The 26,973-nt window shown below is 35.5% G+C and overlaps 1 protein-coding gene across 1 annotated transcript in view; it reads right to left on the bottom strand.

The window, feature by feature from the left end:
* LOC120777743 (semaphorin-5B) overlaps positions 1-26,540 on the bottom strand; it is a 105,699-nt gene extending 79,159 nt beyond the window's left edge. Inside the window, exon 1 of the mRNA XM_040109234.1 lies at positions 26,447-26,540. The gene's annotated coding sequence lies outside the window, so the exon portion shown is untranslated. The remainder of the gene's footprint in view (positions 1-26,446) is intronic.
* Positions 26,541-26,973: the final 433 nt, after the last annotated feature.

Raw genomic sequence — 26,973 nt, 5'->3', positions numbered from 1 at the left:
ATAATGTCCTGCACTAAGAAGCTTTCAACGCCCAAATACATTTTTCAATACCCAACTTGCTTCGATATATAATTATTATATTTTGCAAGTTGCAATATATTTTTCGAAACACTCATCATCTTCATGGCATTGAGGCATTATAGCATGCTTCCGCAATTTGCTGCAATGCTGGCACGCAATGTGTTGCGCATGTGCCGTTTAATGTACACGCCCCTAGAAATTTGCATAAGTACATATACGTAATCATATATACATACATATATATGTATAAATGTATATATTTGTATGTTATATTGCATATATAGTTTTTTGGCGGATTTTAATGTCACTTCGGCTAAATTTATGTTAAAAAAGGGTTGCCAAAATATGCATATATTTTCAACAAACTTATACACACATGCACATAAGAATGTGGGCAGTGGAAGGAAGAACAAACTTAATTTCGTATTTTTATTTAACTTATGATGACGATATATTTGTATTATTGTGTATGTGTGTTTGCTTTTTTATGCTTTGAGGTTAAAGGCTTTGTGGCCACATTAACTTCTGACAGTCATGCTCTCATACGTATCATTATATTTATTGTTTTTGTTGTTTGTTTTTTTTTTTTTGTCTTGCTGCGTTTTGGTTGACAAATGTGCGTGAACGCGCGTAAATGTCATAAAGATGCGCAGATAATTGCAAGTAAAAAAAAAATAAAAGTTTAAATCCTTATGCATTTATGTGCTCATATGTACATTTATATCTGTATATATGTATATAAATGTATGTATATATATACCACAAAAAGTATGTGGGCACATTTTCGAGTATATGGCGCACAGCTAATGACACCACTTGACAGTCGGTTTGGTTGGTGTTGCCACAATGAAACCAATCAGCATGCAACACCGCGCGTCGAAGCAATTACTTTTGATTACGCCTCACCAATGATTTTCGTTTTTTTTGCTTTACTGGTATTTATTTCAAAGGCGCGACACCCAAAATTATGGCACACATACATACATCTATATATTTATATACATATGTATGCCTACAAAGTTATTTATTTACTTTAGGTTTGCATGCAAAACTCACAAAGCTGCAAAATGACTGTGAAGTCGAAGCGAAAATTAAATTAAATTAAAATTTCATTTGCGTGCCTGTTATGTGATATGCCAAGAACAAGCGAAGTGGCAGAACAGACAAGCAGAAAGCCGCAACAGCAAAGGTATTTAAATATATATTTATCATACCAATACATACATAAATATACGAGTTTATGCTGAAGGCAAGAAATGAGACGCAAGGAGCATGGATTCATAAGAAATAACGCATTTGAAGACTGAGATCGCTTCTGCAACATACAACAACAACACATATATTAGGGTGTGTCCAAAAAAAAAAAAATATTTTTTGTTTGGTACTCTGAAAGATGATGATACGAGCTCTTCATTCTAACGGTAAGCTCCTCCGCCTTACAGTTTTCTAGTCCCGGTACCAAGAGAAAAAATATTCCCTTAGTTTGGTTCACCCTATCATATGTAGATGTATAGATATTTTATACATCTGCAAATAACTGTGTGCTTATTTTATTTAATTTTTATTTAATTCTCTTTTTATTTTTTGTTTCGCTTGTCTGCAAGCCCAGCGTCTTTGTCTTTCAACTAATTTATAATGACACTTTGGCGTGGTTGAGCGCGATTTTTATTTTAAATTAATGTTGACACGCTTAAATAAAACACCACAACAACAAATAAACAACTGTACAAACCGCATAAAAACTTGTGACAGAGGGAACAACAGAGCACAAAAAGACGAATTATACAAATGAGCAGCGAAATTCTTCACCTCATAAAGGCACTTGAAAATATTATGTACCAAAGATATGTTTATATGCTAAGCTCATCAGCAAGAATTTGCAGCAGTCAGCAGCAAAACAACAACACGTCGAGACTGTCAAACGACTTTGCTGGTTGACATTGTATACTTCGCCAAATTCTTTCGTTGACATATGTATGTATGTACAGTCTCAAGATATTTTTCCTTACTCCAACAAATCTCTGAATTCTGAGTACTGTACAGCCCCAAGATATTATTTCCTAACTTTTTCAAAAATCTGAATACAGAGTTACTATACAACCGACTCAAGATATTGGGTAGGCGAAAAAGTCTTTTCGTATTTTGTCAATAGATGTTGTTGCAGTCGTATATCTCAAGGGCTACCAATCACATTATGTAATACCATATAGTGTTTGAAAGGTGAGATTTTAAGCTTCATTTTACCAAAAGAAATTAAATTCGGGGAAGTTGAGAAAAAGTTACATCTGTTCAAAACTGAGTGAAAATAATGAAGAAATTCGCTATATTTTGAAATGTTTGTATAAAAAAAGAGAAGTTTACGTAGACGATGCTGTATCACTGCGTGTAGCACAACAATGGTTCGCTCGCTTCCGTTCTGGAAATTTCGAAATTTCAAATTTTCGAATTTGAAAGTTTTACACTGATTTTCTCTATTGGAAAAATGGCAAAATGGGGTCGATCATAATGGCACATATTTGTTTATTTATTTATTAGTATAAATATAAAAAATATAAGTTGAAGTTTGATTAGAAATACGAAACGACTTTTTCGACTAACCAATATTGGTACTCTTTTGAGCTTTAAGTCCTGCTGTTTATGTTAGTTTATACGAGTCGTCTTCGATTTATCAATGTTCTCTAATTTCAAAACTCTCTTGTCGATTTAGTCAATACAATGTAATACCCGAAAATTTATGAAACCCTATTAAAACCTCTTGCCGTTCTGTCTCTATTTCAACTTTTCAGTCAATTTTATTTATGCCAATTATTTATGTCGAATTCCGTCCAATCGAAGGCGACATATATGGTATATATGTTTTTGAGTCTCTGCTGGCAATGTTTAAGCTCTCCGTTCTCATAAAATATTTTAATATTCCTTTAACACAAGAAAGTATGTAGGTATCTCATATAAAGGTCTCATATAAGATTATACCAATTTATTTCACTTATACCATTTGTTTTTTTTGCAATGTTTAATCTCTCAGTTTTCAAAAACATGTTTGATGTTACTTTAACGCGGGATAGTATGTAGATATCTTATTAAAGTGATATAACTTCTGGTATAATCGATTATACAAATTTGTTACATTTATGTCAGATGTTTGTTCGATTCGCTCATCTCAAAAGTTTGGCAAATAGGAGACAGTTGAGATGTATAGCCTTAGTTGAGATGTTTAGTCAATTATATTGAGTTTCAAAACCGAAATTACGATATTTTTGAAGAAGTTTTTAATAGCTTCAAATTTTTCAAAAATAATAGGCACTCTAACCGTTTTAGTATTGGAATTACGAAAAGGCTGTAGAGAGCCCAGTTAAAAGACATTATTCAGCCATGAAATATACTTTGAGAAAATGCTCACAAAACTTTCTTACCAATCCTAGTTATATAAGCACTTCAATTATTATATACTTAAATCACAATTGAGCACAAAATCAATTTCAAAGATAGTTTCATAGATAAAACATTTAAAATCGCGGAAGCTTAAAAGCAATTATGCACTACACGAACCAAATGATGTCTGTAGTAAAATTTGCCAAATCATCGAAAGCTTAATCTAAAGTTGAGTAAGACGGAAAAGCATGCCAGAATAAATTCCTACAATACGATGTACATTTCAGCAGTCAAGCGCGCGGACATTCCACCTATCGTATTACTTTTGAGATGCAGTCATTCGCCGAAACGCCACTGAGCTGAGCGCTGGCGCATAACACCAAGGTTGTTTTTTGTGCATAAAAAATTTGCCAATACAGCTTAGATAGATAAATAAATAAATAAACACATGGCTGATATTTTTAAATTTATTACAGCTGCTTATCATAATTACCGCTATACTGCGCTGGCAAACTTCAACAGAAACGCCATTATCCAGCAACAAAGCCATAGCACAGACAGTGCCAAATTCATTGGCATGCTTTGCCTTTTTGGCTTTGGAGCCGGTTAAGCCCATCTGACGCCACGCGCATTGACCACTAATCTCATTTCGGTCTATAAGTACGCAGACTCCTATACAAAAACCTAGACTCGTATGCATATGTGTTCATGCGCGAGTGAAATTACTACACAAACAACGGTTAATTGGCATTCATTTAATTTAAGAGATATTTTAATGCGCTATCGGCCCACAGTGTTTGTTCAAAGCACGAATGCTCGAATGCTAAGTGCTCCGCAATTTGAATTTATTGTGAGATTCGCAAACGGAATTGGGTACATAAGTAGGTGCTTGTATGCATATGTGTATATATTTACTCATAAATACATATGTATGTATCTATATTTGCTGAAGTAATTTGTTGTTCAGCTGATTATAAATCAATTTTGCATTTGCACCTTTCAAATTGTTTGAAGCGAATCATTTGTTTTGAATCGAAATTCTAATTAATAAAAGTAAATATAATGTAAATTAATTTATATCTCAATTATTTATTTGCTGAAAAGGTATAAGTTGTTCAGATTACATTTATTGTTATGGTTTCTCCAAGAAATTCCTAAACAATTTGCGGAATGCTGACGAGTGTACAGTGCTTAGCCACATACCTATAAATGCAGGCTCGTTTCGGTTATGAAAACCCGACTGTTGTAGGATGACTAGCGAACGTTAACACCAACAACAACGTCAGCCTCGAAATCGAAAGCAGAATAACGCTTGCCAACAGGCGCTAATTCGGACTGATCGAGTTTTCGAAGTAAAGTCCTCTCTCAACGAACAAAGACCAAACTACGTTTGTTCGGAAAGTAATAGGACTGAGTCGATTTAAAAAAAAATTATTGAACCAATCGTTACAATTCTTTGAAAACTTTCAAAATAGGCTCCTTCTGCGTCGATGCAGTGCTGCCAGCGCGATTTCCAAGCATTGAAAACGTCACGGAAGGCATTTTCCGAAATTACCTTGAAAGCCGAGATGCATACTGCTTGAAGCGTTGGAATGCCGGCCTTGGTTAGGTAGCTGTTCACAAGAAAGGCGGTGTGAGCCGGGGCGTTGTCGTGTTGCAACTTGCAATCGGCTGAGATGTCTTGTTGGACGCGATAGACCCTTTGTTTGAGTCTCTTGAGGACTTCCACGTAAAACTTCGCGTTGACGCATTGTCCAGGACGAACAAATTCATGGTGGACGATGCCTTTGATGTCAAAAAAGATAATGAGCATCGTTTTCACTTTGAATTTGCTCATTCTTCCGGTCTACAGCAGAGACCTCTTCCCGGTCTACCAAAAAAGCCTGGTGTCACCGAAATACACCACTTCTTACTAAAGCAACATTTGGCCTGTTCATATCAAACGTCTCTGTCGCTGGTTTACCGAGTTTCACACAGATTATATTCGCGTATCTCTGCTCTAACGAACGCAGTACCCGCAGTGGGAAGCACAGGAAGAGGAAGACCTCCACTCCGTTGGAAAGACCAGGTTGAGAAGGACCTGGCTACACTTGGAATCTCGTAGGTAGACCTGCCGAACACCATTTTACGGATCGTCACCTTTAATTATATTGAAACGTCTGTGCCGTCTATCATTAAGTGCCGATCGATACAAGCGCTCTTCTTTCTTGAAACTTTTGATAGGCATTAATAAAATCAAGAAAGTATTGCAAGTGTACACATAACGGTATTTTCCACATTTTTTGATTATATCTAAGCTAACAAACTACAGACTCACGAACTTTTATGTCTACAAAACAACTTTCTTCAGCTAATTATTTATTACCGTAATACACCCACTGTGCAACGCCTTTTATTACACTCAGTTGTTTGCCAATAATTGCCAGCAAATGGAATTTCATTGTTGTCATTGGCTCATAACTGTTTTATTTCTCTCTCAATGTAAATATTTGCATTTTTTGCTTTTAAATAACACAAATACGTTGCAGAAATCAAAAAAGTAATAAAAAGAGCTTAATTACCACAATCTCAAGAAAGAGTGGCGATGCAACACAGAAGCGCTGCTAACGACAAAGGCCTTTCAAAAAAACTGTACACAATTTTACTAATCATTTTGAAATTTAATGTGCGCATGTGTGAAGGTGAGTGTCAAGGTGAGAGGCGAGAAGCAACATTAAAAAAGAAAAAAAATTATTGTAAAAGCATTAAACAGTAGCTATAAATTACTGTTGCATATAAATATTTGTTACGCTATTAATAAAAATTTAAATTTTTTTAAACACCTTTTCATGTTTCTTTTTTCCTTTTTACTAGTTGATTTAACATAAATCTCTTGCTTCGCCTATTTGGTTGTCATGATCAATTGCGAATTTTTCGTTGAAGTCAGCTGCTACAAGTTGAGATTTATGCTGACAACTGCGAGCTTAGCACCCACAATAGTTTTTCCGTTGCTATTTAGTGGCACCGTGCTTGAAACCTAACACAGAGAGCGATGTTGAAACTTTCTACTTGGCTTAGGTGAGAGTCGATCTAACCAAGGAGCATACGACGGCGATTTCGGCAATTTTTACGATGAGTGAAATTATTCCACAAAGAAGTTCCATTAAATTTTGTGTGCGGAATCAAATTTCAATTGCCGAAACGTTCAGAATATTCGAAAAAGCCTTCGGTGAAAATTGTTTGTCGCGAGCAAGTGATTTGAACAAATTATTCAAAGAGGGTCCAGAACGCGTTGACGACGAACCACGACCAGGACGGCCATCCACATCAACTGATGATCAACATGTCAATAAAATAAAGAAATTGGTGTTTGAGAATCGACGACTAACATTAAAAGATCTTACTGGCATCGTTGGAATAGCGCACGAATCAGTGAAAACCATTTTGAAAGATCATTTGGGCCTAAGAAAAGTGAAGCACGACTGGATCCAAAATCAATAATTTTTTTTGAAAAACAGCATCGCGTCAACGTCTGTGAAACAATGCTTTCTGACTACCAGGATGTCATGAACGTAGTATTACTAGCGATGACTCTTGGATCTATGCTTACGACCCGGAAACAGACGAATATCGTGGCAAAAGTGAACCGAAACTGAAAAAACCACGTCAAAGCTGGTCAAAAATCAAGGTTATGTTGAAGTTTTCTTCGCGAAGTCCTTCCGACTGTGCACACTGTCAAAAAGGAATACTATTTGTATGTTACGCGTCGTTTGCGCGAAGCTATTCGTAAAAAGAGGCCGGAATTATTGGCTGACAACTTCTGGACTTTGCACCACGATAATAAACTGTCGCATACTGCATTAATTCTTCGTGAGGTTTAGGTTAGCTTGACACTACAAAGCACTTTTTATTTTTTTTTTTCGTTAATTCTATTGATAGCACTTTCCAAGTCCAAAAATAACCTACACATAACCTCAAAAAAAAAACTTAAGCACAATACCGCTATTAACTGTAACTTATGCACACAATTCGCCAATATTTCATTGTTATTTATGACCTTTTGAAACTCAAATCATTACTACAAAAACAAACTGCGATAAATCCACGCTTAATAAAGCTGTCCCATCAAGCACTTAGCCAACTTGGCTAAAATATGTCTGTATGTAAATTATAAAAAAAATATGCAAAACTCAAAAAAGAATCAATCGTATTAATTATTGTAATTCATATGTATTTATTTATTAACAATATCTGCGCATAAATCAGTCAGCAAGGCGCAACGGAGTGCTACCACAGCTACGACGCCAGCTAACTGCATATCAGCTAGGCCAACAGTTGCAGAGTGCGGAGTGTCGCACCGCTGGTGCGATCGGTAGATCGGTAGCTATGCTAATAATAGCAAAAGCATCTTAAAGACAGCATTGACGCGAGCAGGCAACACAGCTAACAACAACAACACGAAATAACCAAATAACACAGCGGGTCGGCAATGTAAGGCTGTCACAGCGAAACATAACAAGCAGCGGCAGCGGCGCGGCGGTGTTGGCTCTACCTCCAGCAAAGGTTAAGGTGGTGGTTAGCGAGTCAAGCCAAGAGCCAGCGAAACGCTGAAAAGGTGTTCAAGGTCGTACAAATACAATAAGTGTGCACTTACAGCGCTTGTAGCTGGGCATGCATGCGCTATGTACAGACATAAGAGCGCATGTAAAACTGTGTGTAAAAAAGTGCTGCCACTCAGCATTTGTGTTTATGCTAACTACAGCTACACATGCAACAAGCGCAGTGCAACTTGAAATACAGAAGATATAAAAAATTAAAAAAAAAAATTGAATTTGAGTGCGCACAAACACACTCATATATGTACATGCATAACAATGCACTTGCATACTTATGCTTATTGGCGGTTATGTATGAACTTGGTCAGGCACTATTTACAATGGCAATTAATTACGAAACATGACTACCATTGACAGTGGCCACCTTTTCTCAATTCAACACATAAATTGGCATTGTTTGTGTTTTGAAGTTTGTTTGTGCATTTGCATATTGGCTATTCATGTAGCTTTTGGCATCGAAATGTGTTTACGAAAATCTACTTATCTCTCATGGCGATCATAAATAACGACAAATTCGCATTAAGAAGGAATCCGCCGTGCGCATGCCACGCCATTAAAAAGTACGATACCTCGCCATTAAAAAAATACCGATAAGCGATTGTAGTATAATCATCAGTTTAAAAAAATATTCGCAATTAAAAGCTTAAGCTATTCTCGGCAGCAATTGCGCGACGCATGCGCTAACGCTGGGGTGTATCGCGGGCTGTAGCATGTGGTCATAAATAAATTGGCACTTGCTGTATGTTAATTACTTTGTACATCTACTAAAACGTGCAACGCGTTTATTATAATCGATAATTTAATTGTTGCCATGAAATCCGCCTTGCTGCTGACACCCACCCAGCTGAATCACTGTCTTGAAAATAAGAAACTTGTTGCTTTGTAAAGACTTTCAGCTGATGTTAATATGCATTCCCCGCATTACTTAATTTATTTATAATAAATAAATATTTATGAAAAAAATATTTATATATTACTTTCATATCAGTTCTATGTAATTGTAGAAATGCAGTCTCGATGTTTGCCTCAGTTGGCATGATCACGACGCTGTGACTTTATAAAGCATTGAATTTCAAGCATAACTGGGCACGTTATTTCTAAATGGATAATCAGAAAAATAACTACATCAATGCTGAAAACCCAGTGACATTATAATCCCAACGGACACCTCTCATAACCGGACAAATTTCATGAGCACAACATTTTCATTATTATTTTCAAACGTTCCAATGACCAGACCCGGACAATATTTAGTTAATTTTTCCTTCAAAAGTGGGATGGTGGGTGTCCGGCTATGAGGAATTTCGCTGTAATTAGTTTCACAAATACAGAAGGTTGCTGAGAAGAACTTTGATCAGTTTGTATGACAGCTGGGAAGGAAAGAAGAAAAAACGTTAACTTCGGTGGCACTGCTGTTTCACATATACAAAAGATTCCTCACACGAACTTGATTCCAATATGTATGACAGCTACATATATACTACAATAACTTAATCTGAACAATTTTTTCGGAGATTGCATTGTTGCCTTGGACAACAACCCGAGCAAAATCGGATGAAGATATCTCATCAAATAAAAAAGTTTTCTATACAAGCACTTGATGCCGATCGTTCACTTTGGCTGTCATAGCCACAGTAATGCAATTTTAACTATATCTTTGGAGATAGTACCGTTCTTTTGAGGAATTACCCATCCCAAATTTGTTTGAGATATTTCGTCAAATAAAAAAAATTTTCCATACAAGCCTCTTATTACGACTGATATAGTAGCTCTATGCAATAGTAGTCCGATATCGGCCGTTCTCACAAATGAGCAGCATCTTGGTGAAAAAAAGACGAGTAAAAATAAATTTCAAATCGATATCTAAAAAATTGAGGGACTAAATTTTCAGACGGACAGTGGGACATGGCATTAGGCTAGATTTTATTAAAAAATTATACAAAGTAATATCATCCGTTTGATTAAAAATCTCCTATTGAAATCAAAAAATTACTTGATGATTGTTATCCGATGAAGCAATCATTGGTAAGGGATTTGTTAAATTGAAGAAAAAATGCTACTTCATTAAATCAATATACGTGGAATCTAACCGCCAACTAAATTTTTCTACTCTCAATACCAATATGAATAGGTATAATACAATTAGAGTTTATAAAATTTTTATTTGAAATCACTCATACGCCAAGTCATCTCCTTATTTATTATTCTCTTGAGTAGCATGCAGTCTTTCGAATTATATATACAATATTAATGTGTTATTTTAAGAAAATGCTTTGTATTCACAAAAAACTCATACCGACCTAATTCTAAACCTGTGGCCTACGCATTTCTTCACTCTGAAAGAGATCTTCAGCCCGCTTAGTGACTTCATGCTACACTTCACGCTTTTATCGCAGCATCTTAGCTGCGCTTCAACTGTGCCTGCGTATAACAGTACATACTGCCAAACACTTAGGATCGCGTGAGTGATATTTAACTTAAGAGCGTTCGTTGCGCATGCAAAGTGTGCATATTTTCACAGTTTTCACAATTTCGCACATTCTATGCAAATCGCATGCTAAATGTAAATATACCAAAACAACAACGGGAAAAATAACAAAAATACAGCAAACACACAAAACAAGAAGTTAACGTTAGAAAGAGCGCATGCAAAACACTTAACTGTTAAATATCTGCCAGGCTCGATGAGTTAGGCGCGCACGCGCAGCTCTAACCAGTACTAAACGTACTTGTACGCGCAGCTCTAACCGCAATATCACGAGTGGTAGCAGCCACGAAAACAACGCCAACATGAATTTTGCATACCGAGCGCATTCAGTGGCGTGCTTTCCACAGTCACACAGCAACGCTTTGGGTTTTGCTTAGACACTAGTAAACCCCACCAACACCTTGGACCTTGCGGTTAAAGTACAAAATAAAGTAGTAAAAGCGACGTGCGTCCTCCAGCTATTTACTTAGCTTTTAGCATATGGTCTCTTGATGAGTTTGCATTGTTTTCTTTTTCGTACTTTTGTTGGCTCAATTTGTGCGCGAGTTAAATGGGGCGTTGCACAAGGCTCATGTTTTTTTTTTCTTTTGCTGCGGTTTGTTATCTATTTTCTTGAGCGCATTCTTATGCCGCATTTTCAAAACTTTTTGAATATATATTTACAGTATTTTTATTATACTCTATAAGCACAATATGGCACACTACACTCCAGGGATCCAGAAAGGGTAGTCCAATATGTACATAGCCGAAGTATTAGGTCGTAGATTTTAGAGAAATGTAACAAGAAAATATCGGTCATTGATTGCAGCCTTATTTGTGAAGAAAAATCGGGCAATGAAGTCAAAAAGTTACGCTGGATAGGTCATAACGTCCGAGTGAACGAAAATACTCCAGCTCTGAAAGTATTCGACGCAGTACCTGCCGGGAGAAGCAGAGAAAGAGAAAGACATCCAATATGATGGAAAGACTGGTGCAGAAATATCTGGTTTTGCTTGGAATCTCCAATTAGTCCCAAACAGAAAAAGGAAGAACGACTGATGCGCTGTTGTAAAGTCGGCTACAACCGCGTCAGCGGTGTCTACGCCAATAAAGAAGAAGAAGATCTAAAAGAGCTTGAATGCTGCATACTATGACTCTTCTTCTTCTTATTCTTCGTGGTCGCAAGTCAGTTTTAAATGAGTCACGCTCAATTATACATAATCTAGTATTAGCCGCAGAATCAATGCGCGACACCTAGCTGAGACACAAACCCATCTCAAAAGATTGGATAGGTTATACTTGCTTGAAATAACAGGCACGATTAGTGACGCCTCTGCACACGCCTGACAAAAAACACAACCGAGAGATCAATTCATCCTAGTATTTGATGAAGTTTAAGCACAATTCGAAGGAGCCTTTTGCAACGTTTGATAACCCTTGCGCCGAAGAAAACAAAGAGATTAAGTATATATTGGACATTCCTCGTATATACGAGTGCATACATATATATTTACTCCATTTTATTGTCGTGCAATATTTCGTCTATTTGCATATTGTTTTGCTACAGTTTTTGCATGTTAAACTGCAACTCGTTTTCCCACGTTGGAAATTGTTGTCAATTATATCTGCGTCAGTTGACTCGCCACCACACTGACACTTGTGCCGCGCCGCTCTGTCGCGGAATTTATGTCATTTCATTTCATTGCAAGTCAGCTGTAGCCTACAGCCTGTGGTCATATACATATGGGCCTGCGCGAAGCATAAGCAAACCAGAAACCTGTCGTGCGCCTGACATTTTTGATTTATTGGCATATTTTGTAAAAATGTTTTAATTGCCAGTCAAGTGTTGAAAACATTGGTGTGAAATTCGCAACTCTAGCGCCCAATGCTTGAGTTGTGGGTGGATACGCTGTCAAAAGTGACAATCAATCACATTTTTACTTTAGTTATGAGCATTAAAGTCATTTATGGGATTAGGTGATTTTTCAAAAGTTAATACGACCAGGCATGCATACAGCTTAACGTAGTTAGAGAGTTTCGGATCAACAGTTATTAACTTGAGTAACAACCTCTGAACTAATCACATAAACAATAAATTTTTATATTTATTTTGTTAAGCAGAAACAGGAAAGGAAATAGCGAAAGAAAGCTGCACTAAATGGGTTAAGAAATGGGTCTAACAATTAATCACCCAGCAGGTCATGTGATTTCTTAAGGGCTTAGATCAAGTCAAAAATTATTGGTGAGATAGTGGAATAAGATTGTATAAAAAGGTTAGTCATATGACAATTTCTATGAAAAAATTAAATATCATACAATTTTCTTACAAGTAAGCCATAATATAGAACAGTTTCATAAGTTTTCCAGAGTTTATAGGAAATCTCTCAAATCTATAGCTCTGAAAAGTACTCTACATTATTTTTTTAATCATTTTTACTTTGAATAATTAAATTTTGACTTCTTTATAAAAAATATGAATCGGGATTTCATCGAGGATTTTTTTCTAGTTTAGGGAAAATGAGAATATAAACTGAATAGTTTCTAAAAAATTTGTTGAGTCCTTTAAGTAACCAAACCACTCTGTCGATTTTTAAGGACCTTATGATCCAATATATACGAGTTAGATACCAGAACGGACCGGTGTTCTAAATGGTTCAATTGAAATCCCTCTCAGCATAGATCTATCGTAACTTAAGCTAACCTAACATAATCATTTAGAAACTATTGAGTACTAATTCATTATAATAACTCCACAAAATTCCGCAACCCGCTATCCGTAAAGAAATCTTAACAATGTTCAAATTGCGAAAATATCCACATAAAAAAAATTCAATTAAACACCCGCATGACTCAACTAAAACAACCCAACCGTCAATCAAAATACTCTATCCGTCTGACCTCGTTGTCTACTGCAATTATAACACTTTTAATTTCGATAATCAAAATGCCATGCAACTTAGAAAAACTGCATCTCATGGGAATCCAAAAAATAATGAAAATTTAGCAAAAATTGCCCAAACAATGTGGTAGCAAAGAGACACGCCAAAACCGTTAGCAAAGCACAAAAAATATCTCACGCACCAAATTGTGAAGCGTGAAAACTCAAGTCAAACCAATGACAAGTTAAAGCCAACAAAAAACGCTAAATCACTTTGGAAAACACACAAGAAACAAAAGCTTAAATTACAATAAATGAAAAAAAAAACTTTGAGTGACAGCTACAAAAGCAAAAGCAGACGTGAAAAATTGCTGTGAAAAGCACTGAACTAAACGCTCGTAGATAACCACCAAAAGCGGGCAATTATTGTGCGCAATTTTACGATTTTCTATTATTTTTTTTGGTGGAAATGCCGTTATTAGTTCATACGATAAAATATTAAATCTGAAATCACCAAAGGCATAGAAAGCTTAGTAAAAGCTAATCAGTGAAAAAGCTCACCTAATTGACGACTCTAAAAACGGAAGGAACTAAATAAAAGCGTAAGCAAGTTAAGTTTAACAACAAAATGAGAAATGGAGTAACCTTAAAACATGTTAGAAACAAAGCAAACAAAAGATTATAAACAAGAAATATTAGCTTAGTTTGACTATGGCTAAAGCTGTGCTGCGAATTGGAGATTAGAAATGCCTCATATTCAGCATTCTGAGACAGCATTCGGTATCCTTAATCATTTTTTGGACATGTTGCAGATAATTCATTGATTCTTCGGCTGAGTATAAAATCGTATTTATTCGGTTATGTAAATACGACTGTCGTGCAAAAAATTAAAAGCTACGACAAACTTCATATTTCAACTTTGCACTAAATAAAACTTCAAAGCACCGCAAGCTCGAGACAATTTCGCAATTGTAACAGACATCAAACCGACTTCTTACAGGCATTTTTAAAAATCTTCATAAAAGCTAAAGATAACAGATGGCCGACCATAAATCTGATTTATCATAACTGATGCCAATATTGCTCATAATGAGCTTAACTCCATAATTAAGACGGAATCAGCGAGAAAACTGCCAGCAAAACAAAATTCCAAATAGAAGAAATACATTACAAATCCGCTCGGCATTTCAAAGCGGCAAGCAACTTAACATAATTATTTGCCCAATAACTGTATGGAATATACACAAAGACACCTACTAGTTTTAATAATTAAAATTTATTAGGTGAGCACTAGGTTCACAACTGGCGATTAAATTATAGAGAGGGTATACAAAAGCTTTAAGCAAATATTATGCAGATCTTTGCAAAATTACCATATTTACTTTATTTAGGACACATTTTTCACGGGGCAGCGTTGGTCAAAGCCGCCTGTGGGGTAATTGATGGGAGCTGCATACAACTTTCTCTCTCTCTTGTTATATAAAACATTAATTTGCTGCCGATTAAGCCTTGACAGGTGGTTGTGGTTATTAATCATTATGCAGTTGGTGTGGAGAAAATCAAGGTGGGGAAATTAAGGGACAACTTAGCTTAACTGATAAAAGTTTTGTACTAAAGTATATTTTTTTAAGGGAATTTATTAAAAAATAATTATTTATTTATTTTGTAACTGAATTCATTAACTTAGAGAGAGTTTAATTAATCCAGAGGTTGCTTCTTCAACCCAAAGGATATTCAAAATGCCAGATTGTTATAAATCTATTCCAGATTCATATTTAATCCTGATGAAAAACCAAATGTTCTAGAAGACTTTTCAAAAATATTAGACAAATAGATCTATAACGGGATCATATTTAAGCCTAATTAATTTCTCAGAAAACATTGAACAATTGAAGAACTGAAATAAGCTGGAGTCTCAATATTCTGGTTTGTCACATCATGAAGAGTAACGAATCGAACAAGCAACTGGTATAAATCAAATATACCAGCTTAATCGAATAATATAGAACAGAAAACGATTATAATTTATATATTGGTTTTTGAAGAATACAAATTAACATAGTTGCAAGATCAAGGCAATATCTTTTTATATATTCCATTATAAGAATTAGGCATAAAACAGCTCTAAATGCAAATACCAGTAAGCATATCGATTACAAACACTTTGCAACATTTCTAGACACTTTCTCAGCGACTTAAAAGCTGCAAAACAAGAACTAGATAATTGAGTGGTCACTGTCTGCAGAAAGTAGAACATGATTTGTTTTTTTTCTGAGGACTTTCGATTTGATAGCAAAAAGCCGACGGTCACATTAACTAAGCACTATACCGCCAACACTTAAATACCACAACATTTCAACATAAGCTTTAAAAAGATAATACTAGACAGAAATAAGTGATATTTTATATCTAAAAACTATAAAGTAATCCGCCGCAGACTATGTATGGAAGAAATTATCATGTTCTACCACAACAATTGTGACAACAACTATTGATAAATAGTTTGAAAGGAAAGCCACATAAATTTTAATTGAAAATCGTTGGGCGGTTATGCAACCATTACTAAGTCGACAATGAAGCGGTGACTTTGAAAACATTCCTACGGATATTAAGTCATTAGGTATAGCAAAATCGCAATAAGTGTGCGCTTATCACTGAGGTCGTGTGGAACTATGGAAATGTAAATATATTTATTATTATTGTTATTTTGCTGGGAAATGCATTTTATGGTTTCCGTTGTGCTTAGATGATGTCACGAACTATAGAAATTTGAAAACACATCGCAATAATCATAAACTAATATAATGTATGAGAGAATATACATAGGTACGAGAGTACTTAAGCGAGGACCATAGATGATTGTGGTCTTATGATTAAGACTTACAAGGTCAAAGTAAAGTAACGGATGTGGCATTTCGTGCTTCGTTTAATGCACTTGTGTGGGTGAGTAATAAACACATGTGCTGAATTGCAGTTTATAAAACTATTCTTAAACAATTTAGCGCATTATTAGTTAAAAAAAAGTAATAGAAATTTTTTAAATGAATAATTTGTTAAAAATATTGGAAAATTTTGCTAGACACTTACTGCCCAATGAATACATGTGTGTGTATATGTACATGTAAAACATGTGTATAGAGAAAAATACATTTTTCCATTTCAAAAGTTCGAATTAGTTCTAAGAAAAGCTGTCTAATGAGTTCATGGGGACGTGTTTAAACTAACTGTATTATCAGTAAAATTTCAAACGATTAAAATTAATTTTGAGTAATGGTCACGAAGCCAAGGCATTACTATTTTTTAGACAGAAATATTTAAATAGATCTCTGTTATTTATTGCTATAATTTAGAGACCCCCGGAAAAAACATACATACATACCATATAAGTACATACATACATTATAAAATTACCAAAACTATTATACGAGAATGTGTGCGTTTTTCTTGCCTTTACCAAATTCAGCGTGCAGCTGTAAAGTAGTAATGAATATTACCAAAATTATTGATAAGACTATCGCTGGACTCTTACGCTAATGCACAGATGTTTCCTAATAGACGCACATTGTACATTATGTACACAGTAAAATCGTATTAGAAAATGTTGTCACAGATGTTTAGGCATTTATGTTTGCTTAATGCTTGACCGCTTGACATACATACATACATAAGGGATAGTCAAAAAGTCAAACACGATTGCCAACTACTAATATTCTAAGAAAGAAAATAAGAAAAAAACAATCATTTTGAATGATTTGATGCCATAATACCCTTTACAAAACGCTCCTTACAAGGATTTAATTTTGATTGGTCAGTTTGTATGGCAGCTATATAGTATGCTATAGTGATCCAAACTGAATGAGCTCTTCGGACATTACACTTTTGCCTTAAGCAATAACCTATGCCAAATTTCCAGACGGTATCTCGTCAAGCAAAAAAGTTTTCCATAGAAGAACTTGTTTCCGATCGTTCAGTTTGTATGGCAGCTATATGATATATTGAGCGGATCTAAACAATGTCTTTGGACAATACGCCATTGCCTGAAACAATAACCCATGCTGAATTGCAAGAGGATACCTCGTCAAATGACAAAGCTTTCCATACAAAGACTTCATTCCGATTGATCATTTTGTATGGCAGCTATATGTGAAAGTTGTTTGATCTGAACAGTTTCTTCGGAGATTATACCGATATTTTGGCAAATAATCCCTCCCAAGATATCTCGTCAAGGAAAAAAGTTTTCCATACAAGCACATAATTTCGATCGTTCAGTTTGTATGGCAGCTATATGCTCCAGTGGTCCGATATCGGGGGTTCCAGCAAATGAGGAGCTTCTTTGGGAGAGATGGACATATGCAAAATTTCAGACCGATATCTCTAAAACTGCATAGTATATAAGGGGTATAGAGGGGGATCCCCTTTACACAAAGTATAAGGCCGCATTCATGGACAACCATAAAAAGTATTTCAAAACAGGAACCTTCATTTCCATTACTTCAATTTCTTTTTCTCTACAAATTGGCAACTCTAAAACTAATAATGTACCATTGAACGCTACCCAAAACAAAACCATATCCAAATGTCGCCTGCTCTTGGACCATTCAGCACGTTTGCACCATTTAATTTATGAGCGTGAAAAAAGTGCCAAATCGAACAACACAAATAAATGCACGTAAACACCGTGTTTAAAAAGAAATAAAGAGAAGAAATGCTGAAGACAATAGCTAACAAGGCATACAGTAAACGGACCAATGAATAAATAAATAAATGGAAAAAATCGCACTGACCGATTATGTACACGCATGCGTAACAGACGACAACAGCGCCTGGGCAGCCGTGCAGAGGCCTAAAAGCACGCCCAAAGTTCAGATACAGCAGCAAAAAGAGCACAGTCTTCCGTGTTGTATTTATTTGCTTTTTCCAGTTACTACTGCTGCCTTAAATTGACCTATTTTGCGGACATTTTCATGCGATTCCAACGCGAAAAGACGAAGCAAGCGTGGATATGGGCAAACCGCTGCTGCATGTGTGTACCAAATACATGCCTAGTACATACATACATATGTACAAGTAGTGTCTGTACTAATGGTATGTACATACATAATTTAGCACATATTGTACGCGCGTTCGTGTCCACCATTTGTACCAGCTCTCTATATACAGTGTGTACCATATCTCAAGCTACCTACGCTGCTTCTTACATTGGATTTTTTAACCAGTAATTCTTCTTACTTCATTTCTTCGCCAGCGTTCTCATTCTTATCTGCAATAATGTCAACAAAATGCGCACGAAATACAGAATTCTCTGCTGCCACTTTCGTACGCTTGCGCACAAATCATTTCTACTCGTATGGCACTGGTATTCTATATGCTGAGGACGCTAGCCTCGTTTGTATTTGCTTTATTTGTGGAAATTACCGTAGCACAGTGTTTTGGTGTGACGCAAGCAATCTATGCGCATATAAAGAAAATGCTCATACAACAACAATAAGTACATATATACATTTATCAAATTGAAGTATGTGTAGCCGCGTGCGTTTAAGCCAACTGGCAGCATAGCGCGTGGTAAATGTCACAGCTGAAGTCTGGTTTTATCTTAAGTGGCAGCGAGATTAGCAGCAATGCGGTTAGACTTAAATGGTCACGTGAGATGCGCTACCAGTACGCACATTAATACATGTATTGCAAATACAAAGATACCTTATAAGCGTACATTTTATGACTAAAATTAGAAGACGCAATGAATAGAGAGTTTGTGATTAATCTAAAATTGGAAAATAAAAATAATTTCATAAAATGTCAGAATTTGACGGATAGAAAAAATCAGACTTTGCTGTTTAAACGCATAAACAACACTATTAAATTCAATAGTGACAAACTTTAGCAGTAAATCTCGGCTGGGACAAAAACCTGATGAATACAACGCGAATGTATCTAAGAAGTAGGTAGGAGAGTTAGATAAAGCTGGGATCAGATCTCACGTGGGATCAGAACCTAGTGAAACCAACGGAAATGACTCTAAGAAGTACGTTGGATAGTTATATAGAGGTACGTTTATTAGTATTCTAAAAATGGTTTAACAAAACTCGAATATATCTTAACAATGCTACTGTGCCTACGGCTGCTTGCCGACAAATCGGAAAACATTTGGAATAATACCAACAATATTTTTAAGATATTCGAGTCTAGCTAAGCGGTACGATTTGAATTAATCGAACCAAACATAAGTCCAATACAAACGACATTGCAAATCATATTTTTAAACCGTGAATCAAAATCAGAAATATAAAAAGACCGTTTAAATAATTTTGGGTACTTTAGAGAGTAGACGCCATATGATTGATATTGGAATTAAATAAGTCAAAGTATTAATCGATTGTTACTTTATTTAGAAAGCCAAGTGATAAGTGATTTTACGTCAGAAAGATTAGTGGTTCAACCGTTGGTAATTCCTGCAAATTTCCTTTTCTCCTGAGTTCTTAAGTGCTCATATATTAAAATACTTAAACTCGCTGAGCAAACGCCGAAAAACTAAAATGTATATTGTATAACAGCGTGATCTCGATTAGAGTTATTTTTGCAGCTCCATTCCAATATATGAACTGATCAAATTTGACCCGGACTAACAAAATAAATACCATCATATTATCATCTTCAAAATAGGCTCCTAAGTCAATTCAAGCTTCCCGACGCTTATTGACTTCAATCCAATATGTGAACTGATCAAATATGACCCGGACTGAGAAAAAATGCTATTATTATTATCATCTTCAAATAGGCTCTTAAGTCAATATAAGCTTGCCCACGCTTATTGACTTCAATCCCATATAAGAAGTGATCAAATATGACCCGGACTGACAAAAAATGCTATCATTATTATCATCTTCAAATAGGCTCTTAAGTCAATATAAACTTGCCCACGCTTATCGACTTCAATCCCATATAAGAAGTGATCAAATATGACCCGGACTAACAAAAAAAATACTATATATGCCGACGTTTATTGACTTGACTTATTGGCGACGGCTGGTATGAGCTACAATGCCTTTAGTGTATTTTGATTTTTTCGTTTACGCAGCGCCTTTCGCAAGATTGTTCGACAGTTTCGACATCATATTCATAAACCCACATCAAATGAAATGTTAAATGAGCTCAGCACAGAGAAGTTGTTAACAAATTTTAACTGTTTTTAATATAATAAATATATCAGTTTTTAAATTTTCAGTGAAAAAGATAAAAGTCATCTAACAATGTTGGCACTAATCTAAAACTCTACATTTTTGTACAAGTGGAAATAGAACCGCTGAGGACTTAAACAAAACGAATGCGTGCCTGAATATAGATACACTATATATGTATGTGTATTAATATAATTTACATATTCCCAACACATACATACATATGTATGTGCCTACTTGTAATTTGCATAAAATTTACATTCAAGCGCGCCATCAACACCTTTTATTGCAGAAGTGTTTGCAAGGTGTCTATAAATGTCTAAAAATAACTTTGCAATAATTCGAAACTACAACCTCATAAGGCACATAACGGTTTGCTATTTTGCGATTTTTTTTATTACTGGGTCACACCCATTTTTTTCTACAGCTTTTTCATTAATTTCACGCTGTGCGCTAAAAAATTAAACTTCTTATAATTCCGCATGCTATTTGCATTTCGTACATATGTACGTACGCTTTCGGGAGAGTATGCAGTTTAATAGTGCTGCTAAGAACACATAGAACACATACATACATATGTATGTAGATAAGCTATGCAAATTTTGGCAATTTTGTAAAATGCGAAAATCACGAAAATCGCGCGGGAAATTTAAATTCAAATCTACCTGCGAATGTACACGTATTCATATATAATTTTGTAACTAGATAACTCGTACATTTTATATGCATATACATACATGCATACTTACATATGTATGTAGTACATACAAGTATAGTGTACCTACACCGAAGCGTGCCTAAATACGCGCCACTTTTTTATCTCAATCGGTTCAATGGCCAAAAATTGCTTTGCCAATTTACGGTTATTTTCTTCACATTTCCAATTAGTTTGCTGCACAGTCGTACACTAGCAATTTATCTTTATCTTTATAGGAACACATTTACAAACAGACATGCAGATAAGTGGGTACTTGTAGTATGTGTATCCATTAGTCAATTTAGCATATGTGAATACCCCTATGTAAGACTCTTATCATATTTACTACATCAGCATGATAAAATGTTTAAATAGTCAATATTAGCTTATTTTACCGTTAGAAAGCATGACTAAATTTGTGCGATTTGTATTTTTTTAGTGAATCATTTTTAGTAAACTTTCAATTAGTGAAAACATTAAGGAGATAACGTTAGTGACAAGCAAGTAATACGATGATTGTACGCTGTTTTTGGTTCAGTGATGAAGACGTCAGCAAAAAGCAGTGATTTTTCATTTTAATATCAGTATAATTATTAGATAAAGTATTTTACACGTCACCGAAATAAAGTGACGCAATGCCGTCACTACTAATATGAGATATTCGTAAGTGAGCTGAAAGGAGTTGGAGCATATCCGAAAAGGATCTATCGATCCTGAAAATGAAGAACTGCAATTTAAACTTTTTCCGATTTACCAAATACTAGAGAGAGTACAGAATCGAACAAACTTTACCAGCTACTCAAACAGATTGGCAGTACTTGAGAGGCAACCTTCCGTTAAAAAGTCTCCTAAACTGTGATGTATTAATGCCAAATATTACGTTAAATAAGGTGAACAGGTCGATCCTTATAGGGATCTCATTTGGAGAGCTTAGAATGTCGGTACCTGGAGGTACCTATAAACCAAAAACCATAAAAATAAATAGATTAAAAACCCTTAAAAATATATAAGGCGCCTTGAGCCTATCACAAATTTGTTGAGACGGCTATTGCCAGTTTCGGCTATGTCTTCTGGTTCGCGGAAGATAAGACTGCTGATATTTTGAAGCCTCTGGCTTACAAAGTTTGGACAAAAGAGAAGAAAGTGCCTGGCTGTTTCTACCTCACCCTCCTACATACAACCTTGACAAATAGGATTCGACAAAAAATTAGCCTTACAGCATGAATGCCTATCGGACAATGCCCAACAATATGAGCTTTGCTAAGGCAGGCAGTTCAGTAGATCTCCTGTGTTCTACTCCAGGTCAGGAGATCCTCACACACACGCAAGCCACTCGTCGACTCGAACCTGCTAAGAGCGCGTGAGCTCCAGTGGTCCAATGGTAGAAGCCACTTCTGCCTAAATGATGCTAAAGTGGACCATTAGCCTGAAGCTAATATGTACGGAGAGCTCTTGAGAGTAAACTCCCCCTCTTATCTTCGAACTTTCCGTGAAAAAGCTCATTACAGCTTTTCTCTAGCGACTTCTTTCCATCCACATATCTCTTGTCGGTATTTGAGCAAAGAAAAAGCTGCGACGAGTAGTATCTGCGACGCACTGATCCCAGTTGTCGAGAATGCTGTTGGAGGAGTAAAGCTTTTCAGCGTGTTCCTTTTCGGTCACCTTCATATATCCAACTTCCCTGAGCTTTAGAGCATACTTCGCAGCAATACACTTGCTAGAAATGTCCACGGGTGCTCTGTGTAAAATGGCATTAAGTGTCATTGCTGATCTAGTTCGCAGAGCACCAGAATGCAAGCAATTTCAAGCTTCTTAGCTAATGTACCCCTTTCGCTTTCCACCAGACGAATACACCTTAAAACATTACTGCCTTGGCAACGGCTTCCTAGAGTCAAAACTCCACCTTTGGTGAGAATCTTCACCTTTTTCTAAGTCAACCGACGCCTTCCTTACTCACTGCTCAATATTTGACCTCTATCAATAAATAGGTATTTCGACAGCAAGTTGAAGACATGAGCCTCCGAAAGAAGATAATGTCAAATATTATCAAGAAACCCTTTTATACAGCCAATACATGCAAATAACCTTTTAATACTAGCCATTGTATAGCATCCCCTGTAAAAAATATCAAATCTAATTTGTAGTAACTTTAACTTTTCGAAAGCGTTAATCTCGGACTTTGGTCGCTATAAAATGCATCACAAGCGCTACATCTAAGTTTTCCTCTATAAATCAATAACTTCCTACACAAAGTTACTATAAATCGTAAATAATTGCATACATATCTATACACAGACATCTTCAAGCCTTCGCAGACGACTTTTTCGCCCGAAGAAAGGTGTGTCGTTTGCCGCCATTAGCATTAACATTTACCACCGACACTTTTTCGTCTTCAGCCAATTTGTGGCCAATTGTTTGGTATTGCATAAAACCGCCGACAACCACTGCCAACTGACTGTATCTATGTATGCATGTATTCACCGCAACGGTTGGCTGACTAATTGACTAAGTGACTGGCAAATCGCACAGCTGACTAACAATCTAAAATGCGCCGCGCTGCACGCTCTGCCTGCAACATTGACTAGTTGACGATCTAACGCTTGAATTGACTGCTATTAACACTAGTTTAAGTTTTTTTCTTGCTCGTAAACTTCTTTTTCGCTTCCTTCATTTAGCCGTCACGTCAGACAGTCAGACTGTAGTCCTACCCCAACTGCGTATGCTCGTGTGCACAATATTATTACGGCTATGAGCATAGCACAAAGCCATGCACATGCGCCGTATTGTTTTATTGCCACTATTGTTTATAGGTGGTTTTGCAGCCAACTGCCTACGCGGCAGCCAAGTTGGCAGCCTGCACCCCTACATACATATGTACATACATATGTATGGCAGATAGATGCCTGTCTTTCTTCGACTATCTTGTCAGCTGCTGCTGCTGCTCTTGGAGTGGCTGCAGTTGCTATTGCAAATCAGCATAGTGGGCAATATTATTGAGCAATACAAGCAGCATGCATACATCAGTCGCAAATATATGCACATACATATGCGTCCACAGCCATACAATCGTACAAGCATCAGTTTCTCCATCCATCCAACCATCCATGCTTCGACGGTTGGCTGATTGGTTGCGTATCTTCTCGATCTGACTGCGGTTGCTGTTGTAAACTCAGCCTACATGCGAATAGCATTTGTGCATATGCTCGTATTGTTGTTGTTACGTGCACTGTGGTTCGTATATTTTTGCTGGCTCCTCACTTCTTCACTTCTTTATTTGTTGCACTGATTTTCCATTTAATTTTTGCCGTTCGCATCTTTTTTCAGCCTGATTGCCTGATTTCGATGTGTATCGAGTAAATATGTTTGTTCGTTCCCCTTAATATTGTGGCAAATTGTTTGTCATCTGCTGCGCTATACTTTGTCGTTTTGTCAGATTTACTCTCCTTTTCATATTGGGCTCCTATCTTTAGCGTTGTCTTGCCGCCCATGAAAATGTCATATTCACATTGTTATTAACATCTTGCTGTATTTTGTGTACGTATTATCATAAACTGGTTAAAATTATTGAACTGCAACATGTTTAGCTTGTTTGTAATGCTTAAATGGTGCTGAGAATCTTTTGAAATAAACACGTCTTGTCTTCTCAACCTTGAAACTTAGCTTAATGGAAGAAAGAAGGCTTGAGTAAAGGTGTTTAAGTATAGGTAATATGAGCATGTTTGAACATTTCGATCAGTGACCTTCACATATTCCTAGAGCATTGGCCGACAACGTTTTTAAGGACAAAGGCGGCGACCAATGTAACGAAGTGAGTAGGAGCATGACTAGAAGCCTGATATAGAAATATTTCAAACCCCTCAAATTGATTTTATAAAATCAAAACTCTGATCAAATTATGCTGACGACCGAAAAGGAGCACAACAAAATATTGGCATCATTACGACAGATCTTTAAAGTCTGTCTTCTATGAAAAAGTTCTAAAAATTGCATTTAAAGATTCTCGTTTTTACTTGAGTAAATACTTTATCTGCAAATACTATTTTAAGTGATACTCGATTTGAACGATAATTTTATTGAAACACCGTTCCAAAAAAACGTCGGAAATCTGTCAAAACCTTTGACATATAATGCTGCAATCAAAGACCATAACTAGTCAAGAATTCTTAACATTGACAACCACATACTTCCTGATTGTAACGATAATTTTGTGAAAATATCCAAAATTGTCGAAAACTTCTCAAAACCTTTGCCATATGTAGTATGCAGTCAAAGAAAAGTACTAGTTCAAAAACTCTTAACATTAACAACTCTGTTCTCTCTCTGAACGCTACAAAACACAGACAAAATTATAAATGGTCTAAAAGTTCTTCTAATATAAAAGTACAAGTAGAAAACCGTAGTCACAGCAATCATTTAAAGTGGAGCTAGAATTATGATTCATTCGACAACTTACAAATTCTGAATCGTACAAATTCTAAATCCTACAAAATTTAAATCGTTCAAAGCGCTAAATTTATAAAGATTCTTGTTCCTGGCAGAAATTCATTCGAAAGTATACAAATTTCTTCCAAAAAGGTTGTTATAGATCTTTCTTATTATTTTTCCTGCAAAACCTATGCAACTAAACGAAGCATATAACCTCATAACGAAAGTCTCAAGATCTGTCAAACCTCTTCGAAGTATAGTTCAGATTGACTTCGGCATCAATTAAAATTATTAATGAAAATAAATAATGGAAGTCTAAAGATCTGTCAAAACCTCTACGAAGTACAGTACAGATTTACTATTGGAATCAACTAAAAATCGATCTAAATAACTTCAGAATCTAATGAAGTCTGAGTTATTTACTACTTTGATTCATATCAGGAACTAAGTCTCAAAGTTGGCTTGCTTTATATAATATACTCTCAATTTTAAATTGAGATATTTTGTAGAAACTCCAGAGTAATGTGAAAAACCTGAAGTATAGCCTGTATTGGTTATCGGAATCAAGCAGAATTTTTAACCGATTTAAATCGCTTTAGAATCTAATGAAGTCTGAGTTACTTACTACACTGAGTCATATCAGGAATTGAGGCTTTAAACTTGTCTAGTTTATATAATATAGTCTCAATTATAAAATAAGAAAATTTATAGATAGTCGAGCAATTTTTATCAAATATTAAAAAAATTAATAAAATATTTGTATTAAATAATAAAAAGTTAATTATTTGAAATATTAAAAACTTCTTTCACACTTACCTTTTAAAAATCCTTTATGAAGCTACTTGTCTCCGATAATTTATATTTTAATGATTAATAATAATTGCAGCACTTCGAAAACATTTTATATGAACACAATTTTATAAACTCACATATAGCATATATAAAAATATTTTCGTTATAACAAATAGTTTTATTAAACACTTATTTATTCGTTTAGTTGGCGGCTTTAAGGAATTATGTACTTTTAGTTTTAATAGTTTTTTTTTTTAGTTCCGCGCTTTTGATTCGTAAGATTTTAATTTTTCAAACCAAAATTTTTTTATTCGTTGTGAAAAAGTTTTTTTTATTAATAATCATTAATTATTATGCGATTTTAATTATAGCTTCTAACATTTTTTGCATTACTTTTCATTTGCACGACCCGCGTTATGCTATAATATCCGGAATCAAGAAAAACACGCGATGGCCACTCTTTCCCAACGCCAACAACAAATAATAAAATAAATAATTGTCCGCATGCCAAAAACGCGAGTTCGTATTCGGTTAGAAGTTCATAAGTAGAA

Source organism: Bactrocera tryoni, chromosome 5, assembly GCF_016617805.1.
Source record: "Bactrocera tryoni isolate S06 chromosome 5, CSIRO_BtryS06_freeze2, whole genome shotgun sequence".
NCBI lineage: Eukaryota > Metazoa > Arthropoda > Insecta > Diptera > Tephritidae > Bactrocera > Bactrocera tryoni.
The sequence above is the reverse complement of the archived record's forward strand: the minus strand, read 5'-3'. Positions and strand labels throughout refer to the sequence as shown.